Source organism: Rattus norvegicus, chromosome 13 (assembly GCF_036323735.1).
Source record: "Rattus norvegicus strain BN/NHsdMcwi chromosome 13, GRCr8, whole genome shotgun sequence".
NCBI lineage: Eukaryota > Metazoa > Chordata > Mammalia > Rodentia > Muridae > Rattus > Rattus norvegicus.
Window position 1 is genome coordinate 46066816 of NC_086031.1, and position 20040 is coordinate 46086855.

Consider the following 20040-nt stretch of genomic DNA (forward strand, 5'->3'; position numbering starts at 1 on the left):
GGATAGGAAGAGGAAAGGAGTCTGTGGGAGTGGGAGGAGGATAAGAGGTTAACAAGGAGGCAGAATATGATCAAAGCACATCATGTACAGATATAAAAATGGGACCATGAAACCCATTATTGAATATAGCTAATGTATGATAATACTTTTTTTCAAAAAGAAGATAATAAATGTTTTAGCCCGTGATGGTTACTTAGAATGTCGACTTGTGCTCTCCTTGTGCATTTAAAATAAAAACAAGCTGGGGTGCTGGAGAGGTGGCTCAGTGGTTGGGATCACTGGCTGTTCTTCCAGAGGACCTAGAGTTTGTTTTTCAGCACCTACTGGCAGCTCACCACCATCGGTGACCATTCTCCCTCTCTTCTGGCCTCAGCAGGCAATGGGCACACAAGCATTGTACAGGTACAAATACAGGCAAAGCATCATCCATCCACATAAAATATAAGTTAACCTGGGTATGGTGGTGCATGCCTGTCAATCGTAGCACTGGGAAGGCAGAGGTATGGGGATCCTGTGAGTTCGAGACCAGTCTGGTCTACAGAGCTAGTTCCAGGAGAGCCAGGGCTGTTTACAGAGAAACCCTGTTTTGAAAAACCAAATAAAAAAAATCTTTTAAAAAAGAAACAGACCGAGGACCTGGAGAGATGGCTCAGTGGGTAGAGGCACTTGCTACCAAGCCTGATGACTGAGTTTGATTTCTGGGACCCATGTGACCACACTCCCCGACACTCTAAAATAAGTACATAAAATACATAAAATGTGAAAATTAAATAGAAATAATCAAATAAAACACCCCACCCCCCAGCTCTACCGAAGCTAGTCTCAGGGTAATTTCAACTTCAGACTCCTTTGGAGACCTTCCCTAAAATATTTTGCCCAACTCCCCCTTCACCCTGCACATCTTCTAAGTCAGCTCTCATCCAGGGCTGGTTCTGCCGCTGCTGGCCTCCACGGGGAACAAGCAGCTTTCAGTTCTTCAGAACTTCGCCCTGAGTTCTTGAGCTCCAGGGCAGTAACTGACATTCCAGGTCCCTGCCCCTACCCTCTGCCTCCCTTCCCAGGATGCCCCGCCTGCCAACGGTGAGGACTGGACAAACACCCGGGAGCTGCTATTTGCACAACTTCTTTACAACTTTGGGTTTTTTATTTCTATACCTTATCTCTCAACTAAAACAAGTTCTCTAAGAACACAGGCTGTCCCGAGTTTCCTTCTTTTTCTGTTTTGTTTAAGATGGGTCTTGGTTACTTTTGACAGACTCAGCTGCTGTGGAACTCATAGCAAGTCTTCTGCCTCAGCATCCCAAGTTTGAGGATTAGAAGCACTTGTTACCACGCTTTTCATTATGTCACGTATTTAAACATATTGATTAGGGGGAGGGCTTGTGCATGCCACTGTGCATGTGCGAAAGTCAGGGGACAACTTACAAGGATCAATTTTCTTCTCCCACCACATGCACTTCAGGGATGGAGTTTAGGTTTTCAGACTTGTCAGCAAGCACCTTTACCTGCTAAGCCACCTCACCAGTTCTGTTGTGTATTTAAATATCCATTCTTAGGGCTAGGTTGAGCAGTGCCCAAAGTGGGTGAGGTCTTGGGTTTCATCTATAGTCTCATCAAAGACTTTGCCTATGATTTTCTTCTTAAAAATTGGATGAGAGTTGGCCCCGTCTCTTACAAGCTGTAAGGAGGAATCTGGAACACCCCTCTCCCAAAATGTGAAAAGCCTGGGAGGAGACAGAACACAGGAATGAAGGGGTTCTAGCTTAGAGCTCAGCCTGTTCTTTTTCTTTCTTTCTTTTTTGTTTTTTTATATTTATATTTTTTATATTTATATTTTTTTATTATATACTCTACACTGTCACTGTCTTCAGACACACCAGAAGAGGGCATCAGATCTCATTACAGATGGTTGTGAGCCACCATGGGTTGCTGGGAATTGAACTCAGGACCTCTGGAAGAGCAGTTCGTGTTCTTAACCTCTGAGTCCTCTCTCTAGCCCCCCTGTTCTTTTTCAAAAGCCATCGATTCTGAGGCTCCTCTGACCTTCCTAGGTCCCTTCATGGGGCTGGTGGTCTAACACTATTCTTGTTTACTGCCATTCTTTGAGGACAAGGACATGGAGTTTGGTCCTTGCTGGGTGCCTGGAGCTCCCAGTTCCTCACCACACTGAAATCCTTGACACGGGGGTGGGAGGGGTCGGTGGGAGAGGGTAAAACTGACTACAGCCTTGCCAAGCTCCTTTATGCCCACCATTGTTTCCAGATCCCCCAGTGTTTAAATCCATAGTCCAGCTTGATTTGGCTACTCTTTCTGTTAGAATTGAAAACCTTCAAAGTAAAGTAATATACAAGGAGGAAACAACTGATGCCCCCCTTCCAGAACTCAAGACCTCTGGAAGAACAATTGATGCTCCTAACCACTGAGCCATCGCTCCAGCCCTTACATTAACTTTTGTTTTGCTTTGCTGGGGATCCATCCCAGGGAACTTCCATCACTCCTGACTGTCACCTCCAGCCCCCAGGGCACAGTTTCATTCTCCACTTATGTATGAAAGCATGGAGTACTTTTGTCTTTCAGTGCACGACCTTTATTTTGACATACATTATGTTTGGCGGGATTACCTAAGCAAGCCTGAAGCCCTGCAGAGTCTCAGGCCTGCCTGAGAAATCTGCAGTTCAAGGTCAGTCAGAACACTCTGCCATTCCTGTGGCCGACCTGGAGCATGAGGTCACCCCTTCAACACCTTAAGTACAGTCATCGCCACAGCCACGTCACTGCCCTCCTGGCAGTAGTGTGCAGCAAGCTTTGGTGGCTGGGGGTAGGGGTGGGGTTGTCACGGGGCGGGTGAAATAGCTTGGTGCCAGGATAGCTGGGCCACCTTCCCACACATGAACTGGATAGAACAGAAGCATGTGTGTGCAGAGAGCCTCCTATACAAAACATCCACGTGACATCCATGTGCCCAGCCTGCCAGCAAAGGGGGAAAGTGTAGTCCCCATAGGTGACAAGGGTGACAGGATGGGTGGGGAGAGGAGAGATGTTTGGGGAAATACCTTATAGAAAAGGAAAACACCCTGGAGGGCCTTTGTACAGGACCTGGCATTTCATTGGTGCTAGATATGTGTGCATTGTTAAAACCAGCAGCAGCCAGCCCAGCTCGGAGAGTCCAAGGGACTTTTGAAATTGTCTCATGTGATCTCCCATTGGAAAGTGGAATTCCACCCGGAGCCCTGCAGTCTCACCCTGAACATGCCCGGGATTGTGGCCAGAGGGGTCTCATCTGCAGGAATGGAGACTCGGTGTCCTAAAATGGGGAGAGTTCCTACAGAGAGAAAATGTCAACAGTATGCAGCATAGGAACCAGTCCCCGTAAATTCTTTTTGGGGGAGGGGATGAAGAAATATTATTTCTTTTGTCATTCATTAGGCAACAGAAATCCTATCTCGGATGTGAGAAGCCAGTTCTTCCAGTTTGTGTTTATCTCACCCCTCCCCGAAATAGGTATGGGAAGATGACCTTGAACTCCTGACCTTCCCGCTTCCACCTCCTGAATGCTAGGATTGCAGGCACCCACCACCAAACCTGGTTTAAACAATGCTGGGGACTGAACCCAAGGCTTTGTGTGCGCTAGGCTAGCACTTTGCCATGAGGACTACATTCCCAGCAATCTCCAGCAATCCCCAGTGAATTCAACACTACACACACAGACCTTCTGGCTTGGCACACCGGAGGCTAGCAAAGCACACTCGAGGTCAAAATATGTCTGAAGAATTTGCTAGAAATGCAGACTCTAAGTCTTGCTGAGAGACACACAGAGTGAGACTCAGTAGCTGTGTCTCAGCCGCCTTCAGAGGCTTGGAGGTGGCTGTGGTTTATAATCAGTGGTTTAGAGCTGTGAGGAGGAAGTTTGCTTCCCACGGACTATTCAACAATGGCCATTACTATTTGAAAACACTGGATGCCCTGTTTCTCAGGTAGTCTTACTTCCTGCAGTCTCTCATTTACAGCATAGTCCCCATGTCATCTGGCCTCCGAGGGGTGCTCTGATGGCCAATGACTTTTAAAACGATGCTCCCAGGGCTCCTAAAAACTGTTGTCTCCTTCGTTCTGGAAATTCTAGTGTGAAGGCGGTTTTGTCACTGTTATTTTGTTTGGTTTGTTGGAGCAAGAGGCCCGGATCTCAGAGCTGGGGATATAAGTGTGTGTTCTGATTATACAGTGCCAGGGATGGAACCCAGGGCTTCACGCACACTAGGCCAGTACTGACCAACTGAGTGACATCTCCAGCCCTGGCCAGGCTTTGGTTTTGTTTGTTTGTTTTTGAGATGAGATTTTGTAGTGTAGCCCAGAATGGCCTCCCAAGTTCTGGGATTAGAGGCATATATCACCATTCCTACCTTTATTCTGGAAATCCTGATGTGGCGGTTTGAACACACTTGGCCCAGGGAGTGGCACTATTAGGAGATGTGACCTTGTTGGAGGAAATGTGTCACTGTTGGGGTGGGCTTTGAGAGACCATCCTCCTGGCTGCCTGGAAATCAGTCTTCTCCTTGCTGCCTTCTGAACAAGTGATAGAACCCTTAGCTCTTCCAGTGCCATGCCTTCCTGGACACTGCCATGCTCCCACCTTGATGATAATGGACTGGAACTCTGAACCTGTAAGCCAGCTCCAGTTAAATATTGTCCTTATAAGAGTTGCCTGGGTCATGGTGTCTCTTCACAGCAGTAAAACCCTAACTAGGACACCTGACAAGCTATTATTTCAGGCCTATTCTGTTCCAAACACTTGTTTTGTTTTTCGTTTTGTTTTTCTTTTTTTTTTTTAAGATTTATTCATTTATTATATATAAGTACACTGTAGCTGTCTTCAGACACACCAGAAGAGGGCATTGGATCTCTTTACAGATGGTTGTGAGCCACCATGTGGTTGCTGGGATTTGAACTCAGGACCTCTGGAAGAGCAGTCAGTGCTCTTAACCGCTGAGCCATCTCTCCAGCCCCTCGTTTTGTTTTTCAAGACAGGTTTTCTCTTGAACTGTCCTAGAACTCATTCTGAAGACTAGGCTGGCCCCAAACTCACAGAGACACACCTGCTTCTGCCTCCGATGTGCTGGGATTAAAGGTGCATGCGGCCATTACCCAGTGAACCCAAGGTCTCGTGTGTGCTTAGCAAGCTCTCTTCCACAGAGTTACACACCCAAGCTTATTTATTTTTTAAAGGAAGTTATATTCTAATGTACAAGTATTAAAAGAAATGACATGGTGAATTTTGACATGCATACACATCCCCTTGACTTCTGGTCTGATCAAGGTCTAGAGTATTTCCAGCGTCCACCCAAGGAGTTCCGGAAGACCTATTCAATGATGTCTGTGAGAGAGTGTCTGGTTCCTTTTCATTGCCAGGCAACACAGCCTGTCCTGTGCACCCACCATGTAGAGCAAATCTCTGAGAGTTCACAGGGCCAGCCTCGTCTTCAGAATGAGGTTTCCCCCACCCTGTTTCTGATGGACATTCAGACTATTTCCAAATAGAATCTACAACAAATAAGGTTCTTCTGAACACCCATACTTTGTTTTCTGGTGGATGGTGGCTCTCACTTTTTGGGTATATGCCCAGAAATGGACTTGCTAGGTCACAATATTAGACCTATGCAGATGCCACCGTGCCTTTTCACAGTGGCTGTACTAGTGTGAAGATTGTCATGGCTTACTAATGTTCCCACAGCCTTCTCTACATTTGTCACTTAGGGTCACCTTAATGTTAACTATCCTGTTGGGGAACCCTGGTATCTCAGGGCTTTCAGTGTTCATTTCCCTTGTGTTCTGTATGACTCAGTACCTTCTATGCTTGTTGGCTATTTACACAGCTCTCATGCGATGCTCCCCAATGATTTCTCCCTACTTTTTCTCGGCATGTGAACAACTTCAGCTTCTGCATAACTGTCACATCCATGTTTATGCTGTGATATTTCTACACACACATACTGAGCTCCATGTTTTTGTCCGCTTGTCATGAACTAGGATCATCTGGGAAGAGGGAGCCTCAGCCGAGAAGATCGGACCGGTCTTCAGGCAAGTCTGTGAGACATTTTCTTGACTGATGAATGATGTGAGGGGGACAGTCTAGAGATGATGCTACCCCTGGGCAGATGGTCCCAGGTCGGATGTAAAAGCAAGCAGAAGGCTGTGCACAGGGATGCTTATCTTTAATCCCAGCATTTAGGATGCAGCAGCATCTAGAGGTGAGTTTGAGGCCAGCCCAGGCCAGGCCAGCCAAGCAAGCTGAGAAAGCCCAAAGCAGTGCTCTACACGGCTCTGCCTCAGTTCCTACTTCATTCTCGTGTGTTGACCTCCCGTCCTAGCTGTCCCTCACAAGGGACTATAAACTCTCTATTTTCTTCTTTCTTTTTGTTTGTTCTTTTTTAAAACATCTCTGAGCTTGTTTAAATCTATTACAAGTATTATACTACGTTGAATTCAAACTTCCCTTCGGCACATAAGTCCAGGGCATCAGTGCCCTTACCACGTGAGCTATCTTGCTGGCCCAACTCTGTATTTTTTTTTTACATGAACTTTTGTTTTAGATTTATTTATTTATTTATTTATTTATTTATTTATTTATTTATTTATTTAATGTATGTGAGTACACTGTTTCTTTCTTTTTTAATTGGGTATTTCTTATTTACATTTCAAATGTTATTCCCTTTCCTGGTTTCCTGTCCATAAGCCCCCTAACCCCTCCCCTTCTCCTTCTATAAGGATGTTTCCCTCCCCATTCGCCCCCCTTAGCCCCCCACATTCCCCTACACTGGGGGTCCAACCTTGGCAGAATTGGTGCCCAACAAGGCCATCCTCGGCTACATATGCAGCTGGAGCCCTGGGTCTGTCCATGTGTACTCTTTGGGTAGTGGTTTAGTCCCTGGGAGCTCTGGTTGGTTGGCATTATTGTTCTTATGGGGTTGCAAGCCCCTGCAACTCTTTCAATCCTTTCTCTAATTCCCCCAAAGGGGGTCCCATTCTCAGTTCAGTGGTTTGCTGCTAGCATTCACTTCTGTATTTGACATGTTCTGGCTGTGTCTATCAGGAGAGATCTATATCCGGTTCCTGTCAGCATGCACTTCTTAGCTTCATCCATCTTATCTAGTTTTGGTGGCTGTGTTTATATGGGCTACATGTGGGGCAGGCTCTGACTGGCCGTTCCTTCAGTCTCTGCTCTAAACTTCACCTCCATATCCCCTTCTATGGATATTTTTGTTCCCCTTTTTAAGAAGGAGTGAAGCATCCGCATTTTGGTCATCCTTCTTCTTGAGTTTCATGTGGTCCATGGATTACATCTTGGGTAATTCGAGCTTTTGGGCTAATATCCACTTAGCAATGAGTGCATATCATATGTTTTTTTTTTTTTTTGTGATACACTCTCCGTGTCTTCAGACACACCAGAAGAGGCCATCAGATCCTATTACAGATGGTTGTGAGTCACCGTGTGGTGCTGGGAATTGAACTCAAGACCTCTGGAAGAACAATTGATGCTCCTAACCACTGAGCCATCGCTCCAGCCCTTACATTAACTTTTGTTTTGCTTTGCTGGGGATCCATCCCAGGGAACTTCCATCACTCCTGACTGTCACCTCCAGCCCCCAGGGCACAGTTTCATTCTCCACTTATGTATGAAAGCATGGAGTACTTTTGTCTTTCAGTGCACGACCTTTATTTTGACATACATTATCTCATCCATCTCTGTAGTGTTGGCCAGCCAGCCTGGAACTTTCTTTTTTTTTTTTTTTAAGATTTATTTATTTCATGTATGTGGGTTCATTGTCATTGTCTTCAGACACACCAGAAGAGGGCATCGGATCTCTTTACAGATGGTTGTGAGCCACCATGTGGTTGCTGGGAATTGAACTCGGGACCTCTGGAAGAACAGTCAGTGCTCTTAACCACTGAGCCATCTCTCCAGCCCCGGAACTTTCTATTAAGTAATTCATAGACACCTAAATTTGAGGTAACCCTTTTGTCTCCGCCTCCCAAGGGCCAGGATTATAAGAGTATGCATGCTACCCCACTCCACTTACCCATCTGTTTTTATGTCAAGGTCACAATGTTTGGGTTCTTGTAAATGTTGTAATTTGTTTTGTGACATTTGGTGTTTGAAAGATAGTCTTGTTTTATAGCCTCAAACTAACCATCCTTCTATTTCAGCTTCTAAATGCTCGTGTTAAAGGTATGTCCTTAGTTGTATGACTTGAAATCAGGCTTGTGACTCCCTCCCCTTTACTCTCTTTGCTAAGGTTTGATTAACATTGGTGGTGGGAGGGGGTGCCTTTGTGGTGTCATATGAAGTTTAGGAGTTTCTTTTTTCACTATTATAAGAAGAATGTCATTGGTACTTTTATAGAAATTACATTTGCTTTTTTTTTTAAACAAACCATTTAAAAAAACAGGGTTTTACTATGTAGCCCTGGGTGGCTTTGAACTCAAGAGCCTCCTGTCTTATCCAAGTACTCAGACTATAGTGTGCAGTGCTCTTCTTGGGATTTTTACATCATTTTTAAATTAGACCATCTATGTCGTTTGTAGTTTTGTTGCTGGGATAAACATCTGAGAGAAACAGTCTCAAGGAGGAAACGTTTTTCTTGGTTCATGGTTTTGGAGGTTTCTGTGATCTGCTGGCTCACGGTTTGGATGTGTCTTCTGTCTACCTGTCTGTGGTTAGCTGGATATGGTGCTTTAAGCCTCTGGTATAGCTGAGCATCGTGGCTGAAGGTTGTGCAGAAGCAAAGTTGTTCACCTCCTCGGAGCAGGAAGAGACTGGAAACAGTACATCTGTCCAGGGCGCATCCTCGGTGACCAACTGTCCACATTTCCAACACCTGCTACCTGTCTGCTCCAATCTTGAGTCCACCAACTGATTAATACCTTGATAAACGCACAGCCCTCGTGATCCAACCACTTCCCTAAGCCCCACCTCTGAACACTGCCTTTAATACCTGAACCTTCAGGAAACACATCTTAACAATACCTGTCTCTTGGATATCCACTTAGGATTTAGTTTTCGATACATTCTTGCGCTGAGCTCAGTTTCATTTCTGTTACTGTGATACTATGAGAAAAGGCAACTCCGGCAAGAAGGGGTATAATTGGCTTCTAAGTCCTTGAGTGTGGAGAAGTCAAAGCAGGAACCTAACTTGCACCCTGACAGTCAAGAACAGAGAGAACTAGAGCTGTGAATGTTGCTTGCTCCCTTGCTGTTAGCTGCCTTCTCCTCCTTGTTGTTCAGAAACTCCTGCCTAGGAAATGGCGCTGCCCACAGTGGGCTGGACCTTCCCATATTGATTAACGATCAAGACCGGTCTCTGAAGGTGTGCCCACAGGCCAACTGATCAAGATATTGCCTCATTAAGGACCTTGCCAGGTGGTGAAATTGACAGTTAAAACTCACCAGGACACATGTTACAGCTATCTTCTTGTCTGCACAAATGTTATCTCTACTCCTCAGTGATTCTGTGAGGTAGCAGATATTATCACTGTCATGGACAAGGAAAGTAAAGCTCGGAAAGGCTAGGTGCCTTGCTTACAGTCATGTAGCCAGATAGCACTCAATGACATGTGTATCCAGTCCAGATCTACCTCCAAATCTAGAGCCTTCCCAGGAGCCTGTCTGCCTGGATTTACAAACCTGCTGTGAGTGATAGTCACCATGGAATTGAGCCTTCTTTCCTTGTCTATTAGAGACCATGTTTTCAGTCCAAGTGCAGGACTTGGCCCCTGTAGAGTAATGAATGAGATGGGCCTGGGTTTGGGTGGACAAACACTTTCTGTGCAAACACAGAGCTTTCGCTTTGGCGTCAGGAGCCTAATTGCTCTGCCATGACTGTCAATGTGGGATGAAATGAGTATGTGCAAGGCTTCTCCAGCTGCTGTTCTTAACACCTTGCCCGGCTCCAGCTTTGTCTAGCTTAGGGTTCCTTTCCAGTCAGCAGTCGGTGGATTCTAGTTCAGCTATATAGCCTCCCTTGCAGCTAGATATGATTGCTACTCATCCAAATTGTGAGGAAATACTGAGTAGAGCACACCATTCTCTGTTCTCCTCTCTGCCTTTGGTCCTTGTCTTAGTTAGGGTTTCCATGGCTTTGAAGACACCATGACCAAGGCAACTCTGATAAAGGACATTTGATTGGGGCTAGCTTACTCTCTCAGAGGTTCAGTCCATTATCAGCAAGGCAGGAAGCATGGCAGTGTACAGGCAGGCATGGTGCCGAAGGAGCTGAGTTTTAGATCTTCATCGAAAGGAAGCCTGGAACAGACTGTTTCACAGGCAGCTAGAAAGAGGGTCTCAAAGCCCACCCCCACAGTGACACACTTTCTTCAACAAGGCCAAACCCTCTAATAGTGCCACTCCCTGGGCAAAGCATATTCAAACCACCACCTTCCATTCCCGGGCCTCCCATAGGCTTGTTCAAACACATGAGTCTATACGGAGGCCATACCTAGCCATAGCATAATGCCAAGTACTTTTAGTCCAACTTCAAAAGTCTCCACAGTCTATAACAGTCTCAACAATGTTAAAAGTCCAAAGTCTCTTTTAATGTTCATCTAATCACTTAACTGTAATCCCTTATAAAATAAAAATAAAAAAGCAGATCACATACTTCCAACATCACAGGATATACATTATCATTCCAAAATGTCATAATGAGGAAATATTGGACCAAAACAAGACCAAAAGTCAGCTAGGCAAAGTCCAAACTCTGCATCTCTATGTCTGATGTCTAACTCCATTCATCTTTGTTGACTGCAACACAATCCTTTCTCTTGGGCTGGGTCCACTCCTAGTTAGCAGCTTTCCTCAGCCTGTATCCCATAGCTCTGGCATCTCTAACATCTTGGGGTCTCCAAGGCAATTTCAACTTCCCAGCTTCTTATTTCAACTGCTCTTCCAAAGGACTTGGGTCACTTCTCCAGCTCTGCCCTCCGTAGCACTCTGGGCTCTGGTTGACTCCACTCCACTGCTGCTGCCGTTCTTCATGGTCATCCCATGGTACTGGGATCTCTAATATACTGGGGTTTTCTGCTACAACTAGGCTTCACCAATAGCCTCTCATAGACTCTCTTCATAGTGCCAAGTCTCAACTCCTTTGCATGACCCCATCAGTCCTGGGCTTTCAACTGCCACTGAGGCTGTACTTTCACCAATGGCCTTTCTTGGCCTCTCACAGTATCAAGCCTCAGTTGCTCTCCATGACCCCTTCATACCTTCAAAACCAGTACTACCTGGGTGATTCTTACGCATTACCAAATCAAGCTGCAGCACGAGGTATACAACCTTGGCTATCTGTGGAACACAACTTTTTTCTTCTCTCAGAAAATACTTCCCAGAATATTTCACTGTTGCTGTAAAATTATAAAAAATGATGCTGTCTTTTACCCCACACTAGGTCCGGCACTGCAGTGCCCCAAGGTATCTGGTAGACATCTTCATCTCAGTCAGCAAAGCGTCTCACCCACTCTGCTCCATCCCATATCACACTGCCGATGGCCTCTCTCTGAGCCTGGTAACAATCTCTCTACCCATCCAGTTCCCAAGGCAGGCTGCCACCATACACATGTCTCCAGCCATCACATACCCTCTTGAACTTAAATCACCACATGAAAGAACACACAGCACAATAACCTCTGATCCAACTGATAAGATATAATTTGCTCATCTAGACACACAAAGCTCTCTACACATCCATCCCTTAAGAATATTCATGACAACCTGTAAAGGTGCAGAGAAGAATCTCTTTCTTTCTTTCTTTCTTTCTTTTTTTTCAGAGCTGGGGACCGAACCCAGGGCCTTGCGCCTGCTAGGCAAGCGCTCTACCACTGAGCCAAATCCCCAATCCCAGTCCCTCTATTCATAACTCTAAAGCCAGAGCCATGTGGCTGAAGCTGCTGAGTTCTGATGCTTGCTGGAGCTGGAACACAGCCCCCATGTTCTATTACATCATTAACCAGCTTTACGTTTTCCTTCACTCTTTAAACTTGGCTCTTAGGGAATTCATTCTGTAGACTGACCTTGAACTCAACAGACCTGCATAGCTCTGTCTCCTGAGTGCTGGGATTAAAGGTGTGGTCTGCCATGCCTGGATTTAAGCTTTTGTCTACTTGGAACTTGCTCTGTAGCAGGCTGGCCTTGAACTCAAAGATCTGCTTGCCTCTGCCTCCTGGCATCAAACGCATGTATCACCTTGCCTGGACCTAAGCTTTTCATGGTGATTATCCTTCAAGATCCAGATCAAAAGCTTATGTCATCCCATATCAATTTGACACACAATCTTATCTCCTTATGCCCAAATAAAAGTAAAAACCAGGTCATGATAATATAACGATCCATTGTTCAGCTGCAAACACAGGCAATAAGCTTAGCTAGGTTGGATCCTGCCCCCGAGGTCACCACTCTCTTAATCTGTTTATCTTCTTGAACACAGGATTCTGCTCTATTTCACTTCCTGGTGCCACTTTATTACTTGAACCATACATTTTGTTCTTTTTGTTCTTATGCATGTTATGTTTGATTAAAATGCTCTTCATAAGACTGAACCGCAGGATAAAGTCTAAACTAGGCTTTTTAAAGAATTCCTTTGTCAATACAATTAATCTGAATCTTTTCACTTTAGCCTTAGGTAGACTCTTCAAACAAGAGCAAAAAGCAGCCACATTCTTCACCAAAACATCACACGAACAGTTTCTAAGCTACATACTAAGATTCTTCTCCTTAGAAAACTCTTTTTTTTTTTTTTTTTTTTTTGTTCTTTTTTTCGGAGCTGGGGACCGAACCCAGGGCCTTGCACTTCCTAGGTAAGCGCTCTACCTGAGCTAAATCCCCAGCCCCTAGAAAACTCTTGACCCAGGCCCCCACAGTTCGAATCTCCCTTAGCACCAATATCTTCCATATTCCTACTAGGATGGCCCATTAAGTCCTACTTAAAGCATTCCATTGCTTTCCAAATTCAAAGTCCCCAAATCCACATTCATCCAAACAAAAACATGGTTGGGCTTATCACACCAATTTGCTACCAACTTCTGCCTTAGTACCAGTTGCTACCTGGTACCAACTTCTGTCTTAGTGTTTCCATTTTTGTGAAGAGACACCATGACCAAAGCAACTCTTATAAAAGATGTTTAATTGGGGCTGACTTACACTTTCAGAGGTTCAGTCCATGATCAACATGAAAGCATGGCAGATATGTTATTGAAGGAACCAAGAGTTCTACATCTTCATCAAAAGTTAGCCTGGAACAGATGGTTTCACAGGCAGCTAGGAGGAGGGTCTTAAAGCCCACCCCAACAGTGACACACTTCCTCCAACAAGGCTACACCTTCTAATAGTGCCACTTCCTGGGCCAAGCATATTCAAACCACCATAGTCCTGATTCCAAATTTTGGATGCAAAAGAACTGGGAGCCCCTACCTCAATACAGGGCTGCCTTGGTGCCTGCCTGTGTTCCCTCCATCCCCTCACTGCCCTTTCATGTTATGACCAGCTTCTATGTCCACATCAGAGTAAGGATGGGTCCCACATTCATTATTGAGGATTTAATGAGTGAGCTCCATTTATTTATGACCTGGGAGTCTCAACACTTGGCTACGATCCCTTGGCGTGGCCCCGTGTTGGTGTTTTGTTGGCCCCCAGTTATACAGGGAGGTAGGGAAGCTTCTTGTCTGGTAATAATAGAAATGAAATTGGAGGCTTGACGTGGGGGTTCAATGTTCAGCAGGCTGAGGCAGAAGGATCACTGCAAGTTTGAGGCCAGTTTGGGCTTCCTAGTGAGTTCTAGGCTAGCCTAGGCTACAGAGTGTGACCCTATCACGCTTTTCTTTCTTTTCTGGGTGGGTGAGAGGCTTGAGTACAGCTCTATCAGAGAGGGCACTATCTGCTCTATATCAGCAGAAGAGACAGAGATGGGACCCAGTGTCAGGTTTCTAGGATGGTCTGGAGACTGCATTTTCTAGTAATAATGAGAATGCCATCTTAAGTTTCTTTTAAGGTTTTTCTTGTGTAAGACACAGCCCAGTGTCCAGTTCTTTAAGGACCTAATGGCATCATACTGATTCTGGAAGGCCTTAGTCCTTGAGATAAGTGAAGTCAAGGAAAGACAGGTTTCATACATACACTGTCGACAGGAGAGGTGAGGGGCCTATCTTCCTCTCAGAGACTATGAACTAAGGGCTCAGAGGTCCCCTCGATGACTAATGTTGGTTGTCAACCTTATTCATCTGGAAAGTGAGGGTTGCCTCCATCAGACTGGCCCATGGGCATGTCTGGAGGGCACTTTCTTCATTGCTAATGGATGTCTGATGACCCCACACCCTGGGTGGTGCCATCCCTAGGCTGTCTAAGCAAGCTGAGCAAGCCAGAGGAAGCAAGTCAGTAAGCAACACTCCTTCATGGTCCCTACTTCAGTTCTTCCCTCAGCTTCCCTCAGTGATGAACTACAAGCTGTAAGATTAAATAAACCCTTTCCTTCCCAAACTGTTTGGTCTTGATGTTTATCACAGAAACAGAAAGCAAACCAATCAGTCCCCATGAGCATTCTTATACCTCTCAAGCCTTAGAGAGTTCCTCATCCTTAATCTTAAGTGGTACAAAGGCACAAAGGTCTCTTACCTTTTGTGGCTATTCCTGGCATTGCCCACATCTATCTTTGGAGGTGTTAATTTCTTTTTGCCTGATGTACTGGGGACAAGACTGGTAACATTAGGTCTCTGACTGAAGTGTGGTGAACAACATCGCCGCACCCCCAATGAACATTAGCTTGACTTGGAACTAGAGGAGTCAGGAAGACATAAAAATTTGTAAACATAATTAAACACAAAGAGAGGAGGATCCTCGTGGCTTACAGCTATAATCCCAGCAATTCAGGAGGCTGAGGCAGTGGAATTGCTACAAGTTTAAGGCTACACAATGAGTTTTATCTAGGCCAGCCTGGTCTACAGTGTGGGGCCTTGTCTTAAAAAGCAAAAGGAAAGCAAATCTGGCCTCGATACACACACATACACCACACACACACACACACACACACACACACGCACATGTGTATATTAACACATGCAAACACATACACTATGCACACACAGCAAAACTAACATGAAGCAAAATTTAGCGAACAGAGACTAACAGCCCCAAAGTGGCTGAAGCAAGGAGCAATTGGGCACCATTTGGCACAACTCTTCCACGGTATTCAGTATTAGTTATGTGTACATTGGCTTTTGGCTTTGTGTTTCTCCTTAGTTTTAACCTTTGCCTGCCTGAGGTGTTCAGCCAGTCTTCACAGGTGAAAGTTAAAAGGAGCAGACAGACCTCTGTTTTGTCAATGAAATTAGACAAGGGCCAAGGGATTTAATGAGCCGTAGGCCAGCTAGTGACTCGGTGCCTTGTTTAATTCTCATTTCCTTCATGGACCTCAGTTATGGCTTTGAATGCCACCTTAAAGTTAGCAAAGCCGGCCCAGGGATAGAGAAAGTTGATTGTCTCTGGAGCTCTAGTGTACTCGGGTGGGGCAGCTTACTCTGGTCTTGGAGTTAGGCTGTATTTGTAAGAGCCTGTGGGCTCCTTGTTTTATTGCTTCACTGGTGTTTATATAAAAAACAGCAACTTTAAAAGAGGCCAGACATTTAATCCTAGAATAAGGAGAGGTATTATAAACTATAATGCAGAGTAAAGACAAGTATCCAGTTTGACAAGAAACTGGATGACGCTGTCTTTCTTTGTGTGACCATCTGGCTATTGAAACTGTATCAGTATTGTGCTGGAGACGGAGCCCAGGACCTGGCATCTGGCCTTGACTTGGTACACCTAGTCACAGTGTCACAACGGTGTCACAACCGTGACTGGCTTTAAGGAACTCAAATGTACAAGGTTTGAGAAGACACCAGGTGGCCCGCAGTTTAAAAATAATAATGTTTACGTTGACATTTTTATCCCATAGGTAGACCTCCGTAAGAAACCAAATCTCTCCTCACAGATCTGTGTTACTGAATGTACAACAAAACGGCCTCATGGCCACATGATAACACGGCCTGTGGGTGCCATTCTGGAGGGACGGGGAATGCTGGAATCAGAGCTTCTCCTGGCTGCAGGTTAAGCCACAGCTGTGGCAGAAAGCAGCTGGAACTTGTCAGCTGTGTCCTCCTTTCTGAATAGATCCTTAGCAGCTGATGTGGCCTCTAGAGCTCTCTCAGAGCCACTATGGCTCCCCTGCTGTGTATGACACCAGGACTTTTCCTGAGAGTGTTCAAGACTCAATAAGTGGTCCTATGTCACCCTTTTCTACTGTAAAGGTCAGTGGAGGCTCCTTGGTGTTACTTTTGGGACCTTGTGAGGCTCCTTTGTAAGGGCCTAGGTCCAGTGGTTCTCAACTTTCCTAATGCTGCAGCCTTCTAATACAGCTCCTCATGTGATAACCCACAACCATAAAATTATATCATTGCTACTCCATAACCGAAACCTTGCTACTCTTATGAATCATAGTGTAAATATCTGATGATATGCAGAGTATCTGGTATAAAAATCCCACCAAAGGGCTCGTGACCCACAGGTTAAAATCCCTGGTAGAAGACACTGCTAGGGTTATAGACCTAAGCTCCTGACCCTGTCACGAGACCTGCTTGTGGATCTCACACCATTGAGGCCCCTTATTGAATGTCTTCAGTGAATCACACTTCTTGGGATTTATCTTTAACTTGAGTGTCCCCAGGACAGGGCTGTGTGAGACCTGAAGTTCCAAGGATGCCACCCTAATGGGTCTTTTCTATGAATGTACATGGAAGGATTGCTATTGGGCACTGGGAGCTGAGAAGGCTGTAATTCTCCGAGAACCAGTTGGTGTTTTTTTTTTTTTAAATTTATTTTTTAAGATTTTATTTTATTGTATGAGTACACTGTAGCTGCCTTCAGACACATCAGAAGAGGGCATCAGATCTCATTACAGATGGTTGTGAGCCACCATGTGGTTGCTGGGATTTGAACTCAGGACCTCAGGAAGAGCAGTCGGTGCTCTTAACCACTGAGCCATCTCTCCAGCCCCCACCAGTTGGTGTTTTATCTAACTTACTCAATTTTCCAAGCTTGTATTACCTGTGCACGGTCAAAGCTATTGACTGCCTGTTTGTTTGTTTTTACTTATTTGTTTGTTTTGACTTCATAACTCACATACCACAAAATTCATCTTTTAAAGTATCTAGTATGAGTTTTATTATATTTGCAAGATTGTGTGATCCATTACTACTGCCTGGCCTTATTTTCTGCCTCTATGGATTTGCATGGTTTAGGGTATGTGTGTGTGTGTGTGTGTGTGTGTGTGTGTGTGTGTGTGTGTAGGACAGAGGTTGATGCTAGGCATATTCCTCAGTTCAGTAGCTCTCCACAAAACTTTTGAGACAGAATCTATCACTATAGCTTCCCGATTTGTCCAGGCTTGGCTGGCAAATCTGTCCCTGGAGTCCTCTTGTCTCTCCCTCCCCAGTGTTGGCATTATGAGTATGCATTACAACATCTGGCTTTCTACCTGAGTACTGGGGATTCGAACTCAAGGCCTCACGCTTGAGATGCAATCACTTTATTGACTACCTGTTCTGAGAATTTCACATAAATAGTATCAATTACTATGCTGCTTTTAATGCCCAGTTTATCTTGCTCAGCATAATTTATTTTAATTTTTAGAAATAGGGCCTTGTGTAGCCCAGGTTGACCTCTAATTCACTAGCCAAGGATGGTTTTGAACTCGTGATCTATTGAGGTTATAGGCAGACACCGCCACACTTGGCCCTTCCTTTTGCCATCCCTCCCTCCCTCCCTCCCTTCCTTCCTCCCTCCCTCTTTCCTTCCCTCCCTCCCTCCTTCCCTCCCTCCCTTTTCCTTCTTTGATACAGGTTCTCACTGTGTAGCCTAGGCCACATTTGAACTCATGACTATCCTCCTGCCTCACCTCCCCAGTGCTATAATCACAGGCATGTGTTTAGCTTTTTTGAGACCCCATCCCTGCTAATTTTTCCTGTCTTGTTGTACTGTACGTATCTCTATAAACTACTGCAAAACCCTCTTTTTGGAATAAGGCAGAGTATAAATAAAAATAAATCCAAAACACTCCCAAGCCATCTGTTTAATAATCTGTGCAAGAATTTTGCCAAGATTCTATATTGAGCCACTTGGTCTACAGTTTCCAGAAATATCTTCTGTCTCTGTAAAAAAAAAAAAAAAAAAAAAAAAATCAGAGCATTTGCCTGGCCAATGTCCTCATCCGAGCATTTGCTTGGCTAATAGCCTCTTGAGCTGCTTTTCTGCCTGACCTGGTCTGCTGTGTAATTCATTCGAATCTGGCCCCTGGGCTCAGCTATAGCCCCAAGTTCTCACCTCCGCCTTCTCCTCTGTCTCATAGTGTTCCTTCATTTCAATATCACCATCATGTAAGCACTTGGTTAAAAATACATCAGAACAGAAGAGCTCACAAAACAAGTCCTGCCCATCCTGCCCACCATCCTCGCTTCCCAACTGCTCTCAACTCCCAGGGCTTATGCTACGGGGTGGTAATTCTCAACCTATGGGTCGCGACCCCCTTGGGGGCCAAATGACCCTTTCGCCTTGGTCACCTAAGACCATCAGAAAACATAGATCTCAGTGTCATAATTCAAACAGCAGCAAAGTTACAGTGATGAAGTAACAAAAATAATTTTATGGTTTGGGGTCAGCGCAACAGAAGGAACTGTATTAAAGGGTCACAGCATTAGGAAAGTTGAGAACCACTGCCCTAGGGGTAACTTGCAGGTCTCTAAAACACGCCCCTGCTGTTTTCCCTTGGCTTCTCACATTTAAACATTCTACATTGACTTGTGACTATGAAAACTGAAGGCTGAGCTCACATGCATCATCCAAACAGCAGCCCCCACTCCCGATATGACTAGACAGCTCTTTATTTAGTTACTCTAACAAAATTAAAATAAATTTGTTATCATCTTTGTTGATTTGAGCAACAGACCTCTCTCTCTCTCTCTCTCTCTCTCTCTCTCTTCTTTTTCTTTTGTTCTTTTGAGATATGGTGGTCCTTATAGTCCAGGCTGGCCTCAAATTCACTATGTAGCTGAGGATGGCCTTAAACTTGCTATTCTCCTGCCTCCGCCCCTTATGGGATTATAGGTGAGAACCACCATTCCTAAAGGTTTTACACTTAAATTTTTTATTTTACATATATCGTGTGTGTGTGTGTGTATGTGGGGGGGGGAGCAGAGGGAGAGTGAGACAGAGAGACAGAGTGAGAGATGGGGGAGGGACGGGGAGAGAGAGAGAAAGAGAGAGAGAGAGAGAGAGAGAGAGAGAGAGAGAGAGAGAGAGAGATTGATTGATATCGATCTTATTTTTGGGCTCCCCATATCCCACTGAGATCTGTCTAAGCTGTCAGGCTTGCAGACAGGTTTCCATACCCACTGAGCCATCCCTGTCCTTTTTAAAATTAACATTTGTATTTTAATTTTCTAGCTGTAACCAGCTTTGCTAATGGGTTGGCTCTACAAGTTTAAACCCAGCACATCGTCCACATTTTTGTGGACATTTATGTAAATATTGACGACTGCAAAGTCATCCAATAGCCTAGCACCCATTTCCCTCTTCTGTTTCCGTAGTGTTGCCTGGTTCCAAGTCGCCATTCTTTCCTGCCCCTTTCTATTCTCTTTTACTATGTACCTCGACCATTTGTTCCGGGTAATTTTCATTGCTAATAACAGACTATACATACAATGGAGGAGTTTGCTTTGGCTCACAGTCTGCCTCAAGGTCAGGGCTGTACCTGTTTGTGGTCTACTGCTAAGTCCTCAGGTAGCATGGTGCAGAATGTGCTAAGACAAGAGCACATGACTCATTTGGACAAGGTTTTACAGGCGACTTCCTTATCAGATGCCCTCCCGATTAACTAACCCATTGACCCCTGCGGAGGTTTGAATGAGAAGGACTCCCCCCCCCCCCCCAGAGGCTTATATATTTGAATGCTTAGTCCCTGAGGAGTGAAG